The sequence below is a fragment of the Chlorocebus sabaeus genome, chromosome 15 (genome assembly GCF_047675955.1).
Source record: "Chlorocebus sabaeus isolate Y175 chromosome 15, mChlSab1.0.hap1, whole genome shotgun sequence".
Classification (NCBI taxonomy): domain Eukaryota; kingdom Metazoa; phylum Chordata; class Mammalia; order Primates; family Cercopithecidae; genus Chlorocebus; species Chlorocebus sabaeus.
Genome location: NC_132918.1, coordinates 11,760,394 through 11,773,677, shown reverse-complemented (window position 1 = coordinate 11,773,677; position 13,284 = coordinate 11,760,394).

The following is a 13,284-nucleotide window of genomic DNA, read 5'->3' as shown; positions in this document are numbered from 1 at the left end:
TTACAGGCATGCACCACCACACCCAGCTAATTTTTGTATTTTTGGTAGAGACAGGTTTCACCATGTTGGCCAGGCTGGTCTCGAATTCCTGACCTCAGATGATCCACCTGCCTCGGCCTTTCAAAGTGTTGGGATTACCGCCATGAATTACTGCACTCGGCTGTATTCCTTATATTTTAATATTACATATTTATATTTTTCAGGTAATATACAATGAAAATTCATTGCAAGTGGAATGTTAAAATAAAATGGTGTATGTTAAGAAGAAATAGAATACAGATGCTTTTTTTCTCCCCAGTCCTTAATTATCTCTAACCTTATATTTACACTGGTATCTCTTTGAGTGATTCAGATATAATTAACTGAGCATCTAGTGTTTGCAGGTAATGTGGTAGTCATTTTATACACTATATATCATGGAATTATTTTGCCAAAAATAATTGATCAGTTGAGCACTACGTATTTAGAATGACTATTTTCCTTTTGTCTTGAGACTGCTTTTAAATGACCTCAAAAAGACTAATGTAGGTCCTCTTCCCTCCCAACCTCCACAAAATGGAAACTCAATTATTATTATTTTATTAGCAATGCAAAACCAGTAAAAAGCTTGACTGGATTTCTCATTCTACAGGGGGAGTGACAGAGTGACTGGTGAAGCATCTGGATGCAAAACTGAAGACGTCCAAGGAAAACTCAGCTATGGGGCAGTTTTCTCTTCCTATTTAAAAAGGAGTAACAGTTCTCTGTTAACCTTCTTTTGTGTCAAATACAGGAAATTAGTGCGGTTTTTAAAATATCTTCTGCAAGTTGGTCAGTGTCCTTTTATTTTTTGTTTTTCTGATTTTATCCCTTCATGAGTATTGTTCCGTTTTGTTATGCAGGCAACCTGCCTGCTGGGCTATTTTTCCAGTTAATCCAACTTTGCTCCAAGGCTTTAAGACTCCTTGTTGAATCAAGCTGGTTTCTTCCTTGCATCCCTTTTTCTGTTCAGAAACCTTATTCCTTGTTGGTGCTTTTGTCAGTTTTGTGCTTTGCTTTGTGTCATAAAGCCTTTTTAGATAAAACTATATGTGTTGGGGAAGGAGACCAACAAAAATATTTTATTCAATTACTTTAATGAAATCTCTTTGGGTTGATGAGTGTGGCCTCAATTATGGCAATTTTTAGAAACGTAGCTTTTGAGTTGAAGTTCTTTTGAAAAAATAAGACTACGTATCGGGGGTAGAAAAACAAGGAATAGTTTTATTCTACTTTTGAAACACTGTCAGATTTAAATAGTACTGGTACAATAGAAATCTTGGGGCTTGGGATTCAGAGATCTGAGTTCCAGTGTTTGCTTTGCTTGTAAGTAATATTAAGGTGATCAGGTAAATTCTTCTTAGTTTCTTTCTCTAAAAAGGTAGGATTAAATTAGATGATTTTTTAGGATATCTAGAAATTCTAAGACTCTGTAAGGCACAGTGTTATGACAAGGTCCTTTTAGACATAAATCAAAATTATTCTGAAATTATTATTCCATATTTTAGAGGCATTATAAAATAAACTGGTATGAAATGACATTATTATCTTTATTTCACATGCTGTAGATATAAATACATACTCTAACGAACTTCAAATAACATTAATTAAACTGTTTGAGAAGACACACCCTCTAATCTTTTATGTAAACAAAGCTGCCCAATAGAAATATGTGAGCCATACATGTAATTTATATTTTCTAGTAGTCATATTAAAAAGTAAAAAAAGTAAAATTAATTTTACTATTATATTTTAGTTAATCCAATATGTCCAAAATATTATTGCTTCAATAGGTAATCAGTTAAAAATTAATGAGTTATTTTTCATTCATTTTCTTAATTAAACAATTTAAAGAGGTCTGGTGCGTATTTTATACTTACAGCATACCTCATTTTGGATTAACCACATTCCAAGTGCTCTATAGCCACACATAACTGGTGGCCACTATAGTGGTCAGTGCTAATCTAGATAAAATACTTTATTCCAATCATAACTTTAAAACTGTGTATTAAAAGTATGTGAGAAAAACTCTTCATTCTTTGTATTCAACTGAATTCCAATTAACCTTTTGAGAAGATTGTGTTTGCCCAGGTTTTGACAACGTGGCCACTTTCACACAATACAAACTGCAGGGATGTCAATCATCTTTCAGAGAATGTAGGTTGTGCAATGAATCCCAATTATCCAGCATCCATGACAGGGGCTGTGATGGCTTTGCCTAGAATTTCAAAAATGGACTCAACTTGAAAGTGACATATTTCATTGTGTTCATTGCAAAACTGATGTCTTATCAGAAAACCTATTTTTCTACTGCTTCTAGAATACTGACCGCTGCAAACAGATTTTTGAGGGCTTCATATATACTGTGGACAGTTCTTTCAAAGCCCCAAAGCAGAGAAAATTAGTCCAAATTTGATCTTTGTTGCAAACGTTTTGCACAACACTGGACTATGTATTTGAAGAGTGGTGTCACATAGTAAATTAGCTCTTTGAACTAAAACATTTAAACAAACTTTCTGTGCTTTTGTTTTGGCTCCATGTTTATTTATTTATTAAAACTTATTATTAATACTATTTTTCATTGGCAAACTATAATTGTCTACATTTATGGGGCATGATGTTTTGATATAGGTATATATACAATGTGGCATAATTAAATCAAGCTAGTTAACATCCTTATCACCTTGCTTACCTATTATCTTTATAAGGCATTTAAAATTTTCTCTCTTATTTTAAAATATACATTATTGTTGACTATAGTCACCCTGCTGAGAAACAACTCTCAAAACGTATTACTCTTGTTTATCCAAAACTTTATACCCTTTGATTACCAGTCATCATTCTCTTTCTTCCTAACCCTCCCTACCTCCCACCCTAGCCTCTGCTAACCATTGCCCTACTCTGCCTCTATAAGTTAAACTTTATTTTTTTAAATTAAATTAAATTAAATTTTAATTCTGGTAGAGTTCAACTTTATTAGATTTCACATATGGGTGAGACCACGCAGTATTTGTCTTTCTGTGCTTGACTTATTTCACTTAGCTCATGTCCTCCAAATTCATCTGTGTTGTCAAAAATGGCAAGATTTCCCTCCTTTGTAAGACTGAATAGTATTCCATCATGTATGTGTACCCACATTTTCTTTATCCATTCATCTGCTGATGGACATTTAGGTTGTTTCTATATCTTGGCTATTGTGAACAATACTGCAATGAGCATGGCAGTGCAGATATCCCTTTGACATACTGATTTCAGTTTCTTTGGATATATACCCAGAAGTGAGATTACTGGGTTGAATGGTAATTCTATCTTTGGTTTTTCTGGGGAGCTCCATACCCTTTTTTCATAAAAGCTGTATTAATTTTTATTCCCACCAACAATATATAAAAGTTCAATTTTTCTGCATCCTGTTAATGCTTGTTATCTGTCATCTTTTTGATAAAAGCCACTCTATCAAGCATGAGGTAATATTTCATTGTGGTTTTAATTTACATTTTTCTAATTAGTGATGGTAGGCATTTTTCCATGTACCTATTAGTCATTTGTATGTCTTCTTTTGAGAAATATCTGGGTCTTTTGCTCATTTTTAAGTTGTTTGTTTTCTTGCTATTAAGTTGTTTGAGTTTCTTAAATATTTTGGATATTAACCCCTTATCAGATGTATAATTTGTAAGCATTTTCTCCTATTCTGTGGGTTGTTTTTTCACGTTGGTAATATTTTTTTTTTTGTGCAGAACATTTTAGTTTGATGCCATCCCATTTGTCTATTTTTATTTCATTGACTATGCTTCAGGGATGTTATCCAAAAAATGATTGTCTAGACCAATATCATGAAGATTTGCTTCATTTTCTTTTAGTAATTTTACAGGTTCAGGTGTCTTATATGTAAATCTTCAATTCATTTTGAGTTGATTTTTGTATATGGTTGATTTTGTATACGGTATAAGATAAGGGTCTAATTTTATTCTTCTGCATGGGGATAGCCAATTTTCGCAACAACATTTATTGAAGAGATTGTCCTTTACCCATTGTGTATTCTTGGCAACTTTATCAAAAATCAGTTAACCATAAAATGCATAGGTTTATTTCTGGGTTTTCTATCTTGCTCCATTGATCAATGTATCTGTTTTTATGCAAGTACCATGCAGTTTTGATTACAATTACTTTATAATATGTTTTGAAATCAAGGCGTGTGATGCTTCTAGCTCTGTTATTTTTGCTCAAGATTGTTTTGGCAATTTCTAACTCAGTGCTCTGATTAACTGTATTGAAATCACCTACAGTGCTGACCATAAATATAGATTTCTGGTTTCTTTCCTCACTCTCAAATCAAGATCTTCAAGGTAGTTCTCAATATTTTAATTTTTATCAACGCCCTCATGTTACTTTTCTATAGTCAGGTGAAAGAATGCCCCCGTCTTTTGTTCCATAGCTGAAAAAATAGAAGATGAAATAATTTAAACTATTTGTCTCATATTCCAAAACCAGTAAATATCAGGCCTAGAATCAGAGCCCACCTAAGCTTTCTCTCTTAATAATGCTTCTGAAATGACCCTGTATCCACTAATAATGTTCAACACCATATACTGAACTAATTAAAGGAGGAGGAAAAAGGACATATTTTAGACACATTTTTAACAATAAAGATTTTTAAAAATAGATTCACTTGAATTAAATTTAATCAGAATCTCTTTCCACAGTTAGTCTATTTAATCAAGCATTCAGAGAACCTTGCAAGCAACTTCTCTTAAGCACTTCTTTCAAAGGTATATGAGATTTAAATAATGGAAGAAGATACCCATATATTTTTCCCCTAGTAGCTGAAATAATTTAGGTAGTTTTATGTAAATTTTATGCAAATGCAACATATTTTATGCCCCCAAACTTTTGGCGATCATAACTATTTTATTCACCAAAAGTTGGCCTTCAGTAAGATTCTACTGAGGACTGATGATCTATACAGTCTCCTTCTGCCTGGATTTTTGTGACATTTATCATCATCCTACTTGGATGCTCAAAAGACTTGCAATATGTCAACATGGGACTGAAATAAGACCCTGATTTTCCTTCAACCAAGCCTGAACTACCTACCACAAGCACCTGGGGATCATTTTTTTGTAGTTTCTTCTCTAGTTTCTTAGTACAAATCCTCTTGATTCATTTATGTCATAAAGTAATAGACATTCAAATTATAATTTTACTGAGTAAAAAGACACACCCTGGTATGTATGGAAAGTATTACTAAATTTTATTAGTTTTTAAGAGTGACTGCCAATAGTTAAATTTAGAAAGAATATGTTCCTGACAGTGCAACTCTAGAGAAAATTTTAAGGGATAATGATTTCATTAATTTTCAGAGCATTACAGCCAGCTGGCAAAGCCTTTTCTATACCATTGTGGCTTACTGCCTTTGAAATTACTTTCTTTTCTTAAATTAACCTGTCTATGTTAAAAAGACAAAATAGCAGTAATGGTGTGATAAAATTGGCCTCTTTGTACAATCTTAAAGTAACTTAACTAACTTAAATAATAGTACCCTGAGTTTATGACTGCTGCAGTATACTCCATAAAATGAAATTGGTGTTAGGAATATTTACAGAGCCCCATATTAGTTTTATTGATAGATAAATAACATTTAAAAATTCAAATCATATATAAAGTAGAAGGAGACTTCTCGCTCAAAAAGAAATTCCCATTTAAACCCTCAGGACCTAGTTGTCTCACCTTGGTGGTGGAAAGAGCACCAAACTTGGAACCAGAGGGTCCAGGTTCAGGTCATTTTCATTGTGTGAACATGGGCAGGTAAGAGAACTTCTCTGGGTCTCAGTTTCCACATCTGCTAAATGGGAATACTAATATTAATGCTGCCTTCTTCTCAGGGTGTTATAAAAATAAAATAATAAATGTGAGTGACAACAGAAGAAACATATTCCTGGCATTTCTGAGGACTTTGTCTCATAGAGAGGAAAGAAGTCAGAATGAGTGGTTAGACTTTGTAGAATATGCAAATCCTACAGTGTGTGCAGGGGAGGGTGCTAAATGAGGACAATAATGTCTGAACAGCAGCAAGGAAGGGAAGACACAGGGAAAGAGAATGTCATGGGAACCATGAGGATGGTGCTTCTGGGAAAGAGGGGTTCAGAGGGAATTTTTTAATAAGGATAATGTATGAACGAATGGATAGATGTTGGATGGACAAATGGATGGACAGTTAAATGGTTGGATGGATGAATGGACAAGGTAAGCCCCTGAACCACCCTGTAAAGAAAACCATCAGTCAAAATCTCCTTGAGGGTGACTGTTCAATGGGCAGAGAAGGCTTCAGGGTGGCCCAGAATTCTTCAGATTTAACATGTAAGTTTTTTGGTCAGTTTTATTTTAAATTTTTGTACAAATACCAAGTATCTCTGTTTCTTGAATGTGGGCAGTGGTGGCTGAGCTGGATACTTCAGGAAGAGCCTCATTCCATTGTTGGAAGGCTTGATTTTCTTTAAGTTGAATTGAAATCTTGACACTGGTGACTGCTACCTTGGGTCCTGATTTTGTCTTTGGAGTCACAGAACACTTTTCTTCCTTTTGACATACAGCAACACTTCTGTAAACAGCATGTTCTACACCTAGATAGGGTAGAGATCTGCCTTCTGTTTGTTAGCTCACGGTTGTCAGCATTTTAAACCTCCATAAAATATTCCAAGTCATGTTAGACTTATAGTATCAAAAGTTAATTTCTACATTATCTTTCGGATATTCTCCAATTCATAAACACAAAAAGCAGATATACAAGCCATGTACTAGTCAGGGTTTTCGAGATGAGAGCACAACTCGGAATTTTCAAAATGTCAAGGGATCACTACAGGAACAAACAGGCCCACAAAAGCTTACTTTATCCATGTTGTTTATGGAGTAATAAATTAATTTTTTAAAAATAGTAGCTTTCCATATAGTACTATGTTATCGTTGAAAAATGGAATTTTCATCCAAAACCTATCTTCTACTTTTTCAGTGATATGAAGAATTGTTTATCCCAGACATTTATCATTCAGCCCTTTAATATTCATCCACTTCTTTATTTATACATCATTCATTCACCAAACACTTATCTAATTTCTATTATATACTAGGCATTTGGCTAAGCGCTAGTGCTAGCGGTACTAATTTATAAGGCATGATTTTGGTCTAAAAGGGTCTGGTCATCAAGTGTCTGAAGAGGCCAAGATGAGGTGTTAGGAATGAGGATAAGAAAAAGAGTTTGCAGGCTGGATGCAATGGCTCACAGCTGTAATCCCAGCACTTTGAGAGACCCAGGTGAGTAGATCACTTGAGGTCAGGAGTTCGAGACCAGCCTGACCAACATGGTGAAACCCGTCTCTACTAAAATTACAAAATTAGTCAGGCATGGTGGTGAACGCCTGTAATCCCAGCTACTTGGGAGGCTGAGAGGCAGGAGAATCGCTTGAACCGAGAAGGTGGAGGCTGCAGTGCATCAAGATCGTGCCACTGCACTCCAGCCTGGGCAACAAGAGTGAAACTCTGTCTCAAAAAAGAAAAAGAAATAAAAAAGAAAAAGAGTTTGCAGCAAGTAGTAAGTAACCAGTAATTGAAAGAAGAAAAGGAAGGATTTGTAGTTGGAATAGCAGGGCAATATGGAATGTCCATATGGAAGTAGGACCTGCCAGAGCTATAAACCTGTAGCATTGGAAGAATCATATTGCTCTAAATATTTATCTACCATAAGAGAAAACAGAGATTCTGGGGGATATAGGGCAATGCATGATTTCCTCAGGGCTAGGTCTTCTCAATCCTTTCCAGTGGTTTGATGTAGCGCCAGATCACCTCATCCTGCTAGTGGAAGGCATCATGCAACTGGGAACTACCTACTCCCTGTAGGATTTTGTTCTATTGTATTACTGTATTGCAATGCCATCCATAGTAGCATACTTTTTATTTTCTGTTTTAAATATATAATCTCATAGAATAAGAATGTATTCTTTGAGCTGCTCATTAGTTGAATATAGTTCTCCTAATATAAAGACTTTTTTTTTTTTTCAAATAAAAATACCTATTTTAATAACACTTTCTGGAAGACACCTTTAATTTTCCAGATGAATTGTTCACTAATTAGTATCCCAGGAGTGTGAGTGCTATAAATGATAGATACTCTTTTAATTTTAAAACTAAGATGGCTTGGAGAAGTTTTAAATTTAAGTCCCAAGAAAATGTAACAGAAATGCTGATAAAAATGATATGTCATTCTATGCTTATGTTCAGTGAAAGAAATTGAATAACATTTATTTTGCCCAAATAGTTAAGTTTACAGAGTTTCCTAACGAACAGTGGTGATATAGTTTGGGTCTGCAAATCTCATGTCAAATTGTAGTCCCCAGTGTTGCAGATGGAGCCTGGTGGGAGGAGATTGGATCACGGGGTTAGTTTGCCCTCAGTGTTGCTCAGTGATAGTGAGTGAATGCTCACAAGATTTGGTGGTTTAAAAGTGTGTAGCACCTCTCCCCTCTCTCTCTTCCTTCTGCTCTGGCCATGTGAATTGTGCCTGCTTCCCCTTTGCCTTCTGCCATGATTGTAAGTTTCCTAAGGTCTCCCCAGCCATGCTTCTTGTACAGCCTATGGAACTATGAACCAATGAAACCTCTTTTCTTAATAATTTACCCAGTCTCAGGTATTTCTTTATAGCAGTGTGAGACTGGACTAATATAAGTGTATGCCCTAAATTACCAAGCAACCTTTAACTTAAAGGGAGAGATTAAATAAGATGACATTTTTGATTATTAAAATAACCATGTATTTTAAAATGTTCATTACTTAATAATGACCTATAATATCCCTTTAAGCATCAAACTGGGCAAAACTTATTCACAAAGTTCTTACTTTTGTTTCTCTCTTTAAATACAATATTGGCTTCAGAGCACTCAGTAAATTAATAGACCATAGAGAATTCTAATCTTTTGATTCTCGGCCTAATTTTCTCCTTCCACTTTCAGTATGAACATGGGGTCCCAGGTACACACTGAAACAAAACTTTAGAAGGATGAAAAAGGAAGAAAGAACCAAACAAGGAAAAAATAAGAAATAAAAAAGAATGGGGTAATCTCTCCCATGACAAGCCCTGAATATAAATAAGGGTGTGGTTTTGAAGTGAGTCATTATTCCATTGCCTACTCCTTTCATGGCAGAGATGGTGATGTTGTGGAATAGAAGCTGTTAAAGAGGCTTTATATAACTATTAGCCTCTGAAACAATAGACAGGCAGCAGGGTGTTGTTCCAGAAAATAGTCAAAGAGGAGGAGTAATTTTGTCTTTTACAAATTTAATATCTTCTCTTTTCTCCTATATCATCTGGAGGAAGCGCCTTTTTCCTTTTTCTCTTTTTTAAGCAAACTAAGTGTTATGCACTAGTAGGTAGTGAGTGAATTCTTTTTGCCAGCAGGAAGAAAAGCAATTTTTGAATGCCAAAAATAGCTCCTTTGTGTGAAAATATCGCATAGCCCAAGACATTTTTGGGAGAAAGCAAAGATTCATATTCTGAATTAATATTTTTTAAATATACGGGCAGAGAAATGTTAATAATAGAAAAGACAGAAATTGATGATCATTTCAAAGTCTGAATGTTTACCCTGTTTACAATGTACTCAGACTTTTGTGTGATCTCAGAGTCATAATTTCTCTCCCAGACTGTGTCTATAGGAGATAGGTATTCCTAATTATTCTGTTTGGGTCAAGACATTTTTTTCCTTCCCTACCTTTTACTACCTGTTCTTACGCAACATTACAAATAAAGCAAAGCATGAACTGACCTGGATATAGGAAATGGCCCTAGAGCTGTAAACAGAAGTCAAAATTGTATCTTTATTTATTTATTTCTGTAAATCACCCTGACACCTTTGGGAACCATACACTCTAGGGAATCTTTTTATCCATTATTTGCAAATAACAGACAATCAGCCAGTTACAAAGACTTTTGACAGAGGTTGTGGGCATCCATTACTTTCACCCAACCAGTATCCCTTTCTGCTTCATTTGGTAGTAACATATCCCTTTCTTTTGAAAAACTAACCATTCTTATTGCATGTCATTTTGGTGGCACTGTCAGTCCAACTGTCCTGCCTTCCTTCTGGCCAGTGAGTGGATGGCCATGTGAACCAGGCTTGGACAGTGAGATGCAGTCCTATGAATGTGAGTATTGAATGTGAGTATTGAATGTGAGTAAGAATGGAACATAATCACTGACTCACTTTGCTAGTGGTTCTACTTGTCTGAATGCTGAATGAACTCTAACTCCTGACTGACAGATTTTGGAACCTGGAAGTAGAGTGCTCTCATAGCAAAATCTAAAATGAGACAGTAGTTTTGGAAATAGGCATTATGTAGAAGGTGGAAACTGTGTGAGAATTTTGAGGAGAGTATTGGTGGAAGATCAAGTACCTTGAACCCATTGTACATACAATTTTGAATTACGAGGAGGCTGGCAGTGAGGCCTTAAAGGAATGGGAGAAAAATCTTATTGGAAACTGGAGGGAAGTGCAGAAACTTAACAATATGCTTGTCTGCAGGAACGTGGAAAGTAGAAAATGTGCCTGATAAACTAGGGGATCTAGCTGAGATTTCCAAGCAGAACAGTTAGTTAGCACCCATTTCTTTTTTCTTCCTACTTATAGTAAAATGGGAGATGAGAGAGAGCTAAACTAAGGGAAGGACTGTTAAACAAAAAGAAGCTAGATCTTGATAGTTCTGAAAGCTCTCACACTATTCAAAAAGTCAGAGATGCTAAAAGGGAGATAATGTCTATGGTGTGGCCATAAATCTTTTTATTAAGATCTTCACTATTCTCTGGTACCTCAGAGAACCTTCAGTCAGACTAAAGGACCCGTCAAGGAGATTAAGAGTGTGCCACACAGATTCCTTCAGTCAAAGAGTAGAGCTTCTAAGAAGCCAAAGGGCATTGTCCCCAGTCATCTCAGTAGAAGCCCAAGGTGGAAGGGAGTTTATCTGTAAGAGATGTGTGGGTGGGGCTTTTGCCTGATGGATTTAACCTGGAGAAGTTTCACAGGAAACCCATAAAGTTCTCGAAAGAGATACATACAGAAACATTACTACTTGGATGGAATGAGACAGTACAGAACAGTACACAATGAAGACAGGGCTTTGAAGGTGCACAATTTTAACACTTGCTATATTTTGCAAAACTAGAAAGAAGACTAAGGGTGAAACCAAGAGCTCAGAGGGCAGAGGGGAGAAACATGAAGAATTATTTCAGACATGAGACCTAATCAAGGATCTCCCAACATTTGCCTGGCTGAATTTTAGAACTGCCATGGACCCGCAACCCCTATGTTTTCCATCCCCCACTCTTTCTTTGAACAGGGTCATACAAGTGCTTATCTTGTATCTGTCCCACTGTTGCATGCTGGCATAATTTGCTCTTGTTTTACAGGTTTAAAAATAACAAGGAATTGCACTTGAAGAGCTGTGCTTAAAGAACTACACTTGAGAAACCACATTCATACTTGGACCTGATTTAGATGATGAGATTATGGACTTGAAGCTCATATTGCAATGGAATGAGAATTTTGAAGTCTTTGGGAGCAGTGAGCACATTTTGCATTTGAGAGGTAAATAAATCATTGGGCACCAGAGGATACACTGTGGTGGGCAGCCGCTAAGGTGGCTCCCAGTGATCCTTGCCTTCTGGTATTCACATCCTTTTGTAATACCTTCTTGCTGAGTGTGGGCTGGGCGTATTGACTCACGTATAACAAATAGAATGCCTCAGAAGTGATAGGACAGTAGTTGAGGGATTAGGTTATAAAAGGCTGCACTTTTCATCTTGGAGGCACTCTCTCACTCTCTTTTGAATGACTTACCCCTGGGGAAGCAAGCTGCCGTGCCATAAAGCTTAAGGCAGCCCTGTGGCAAGTCCCATGGGAGTGGACTTGAAAATAGACTTTCTGAGACCTGCCCATAGCTATGTGAATGGGCTTGGAAGCAGATATCCTTGAGATAACTGTAGCCTCATCCAAAACCTTGATTGTAGCCCATGAGAGAACCTACGCCAAAACGACACAGCTAAGCTGCTCCTGATTCGTGATCTACAGAAACTTTTGAAAAATGATTGTTTGCTATTTTCAGCCTCTAAATGTTGAGATAATTTGTTATGCAGAAATGGATAAAAATACGCTCTTATTCTAGAGGATACACTATGCTAGAATGCTCTAATTACTGTTATTCAACATTTTGGGAAAAGGCAATTCCACTGTCTTTAAGAGGATGACATTGTCAATGAATCTTTTAGTCACTATTTGAAGAGTGCCAACTTTGACCACAATTTTATCTTTTAAAATTGTGCTAATACCAAATTCTTTTTTAAATCTGATTTCTCAAATATTTTGAAATATAAAGTTTGGTCTCCTACCTCCCCACTGTCTTAACTGATCTTTTGATTAATTATTTTCTTTAATTACAAAATGATAGCTTAAAATGGCATGAGGGCATGGTGTTCCCTTGGTCATTGGAATTATCCTAGGTTAGAGTGCCCAAAGATAAGCTACATTTATGTATAATAATAAGTTACCTTTATGGGATGCTTATCTGTACCAAGAACTTTGAAACTTGCTTTCTGTAATCATTTTAGACAATTCTCATACCAATTGTTTGAATTAGGCATCATTATTATTCCTCCTTTAAAGAGAGTTGCCCAATGTCATACATTGGTGAGAGGTGGATCTGAGATTTGAACCCAGATTTGCTTATCTTCAAGAAATCCTGAGCTCTTAATCACTTTAGGCAAAGAAGATGTCCTGTGCCTCTTTGCATGAATTAATAAGCTGTGACAAGTGGATTTGCTCCCTGGCCCAGTGGTTACAAAACAGAACCTGTGCAAGCTCATTTCATATCCCCCTGGATGCAGCCCGTGAGGGGTTTTGAATCCAGAGAAGCCCTTTCGTCACATGTGAGCCCAGGACATTTTTGAAGAGAGAAGTGCATGCCCAACCTGAAATAAGTTCTGTCACCAGGTTATAGCCTTTGCCTTTAAGAAAACTTCGGGCGATCTTAAATGTTATTCAGAATGTGGGAGATACCTGAAGTGGTCAGTTATATTGATTTTTCAGAATCAGGAGTACATGAATTCTAAGAGAGAAATCAGAGGGTTTCAAGAGGCATTTGGCTGAGTGGCACAAAAACTCCCTGGCTATGCCTGTGACCAAGACTATCACTGTTCATTTCCTACTAAGGGAAAACAGGGGCGAGCATGTT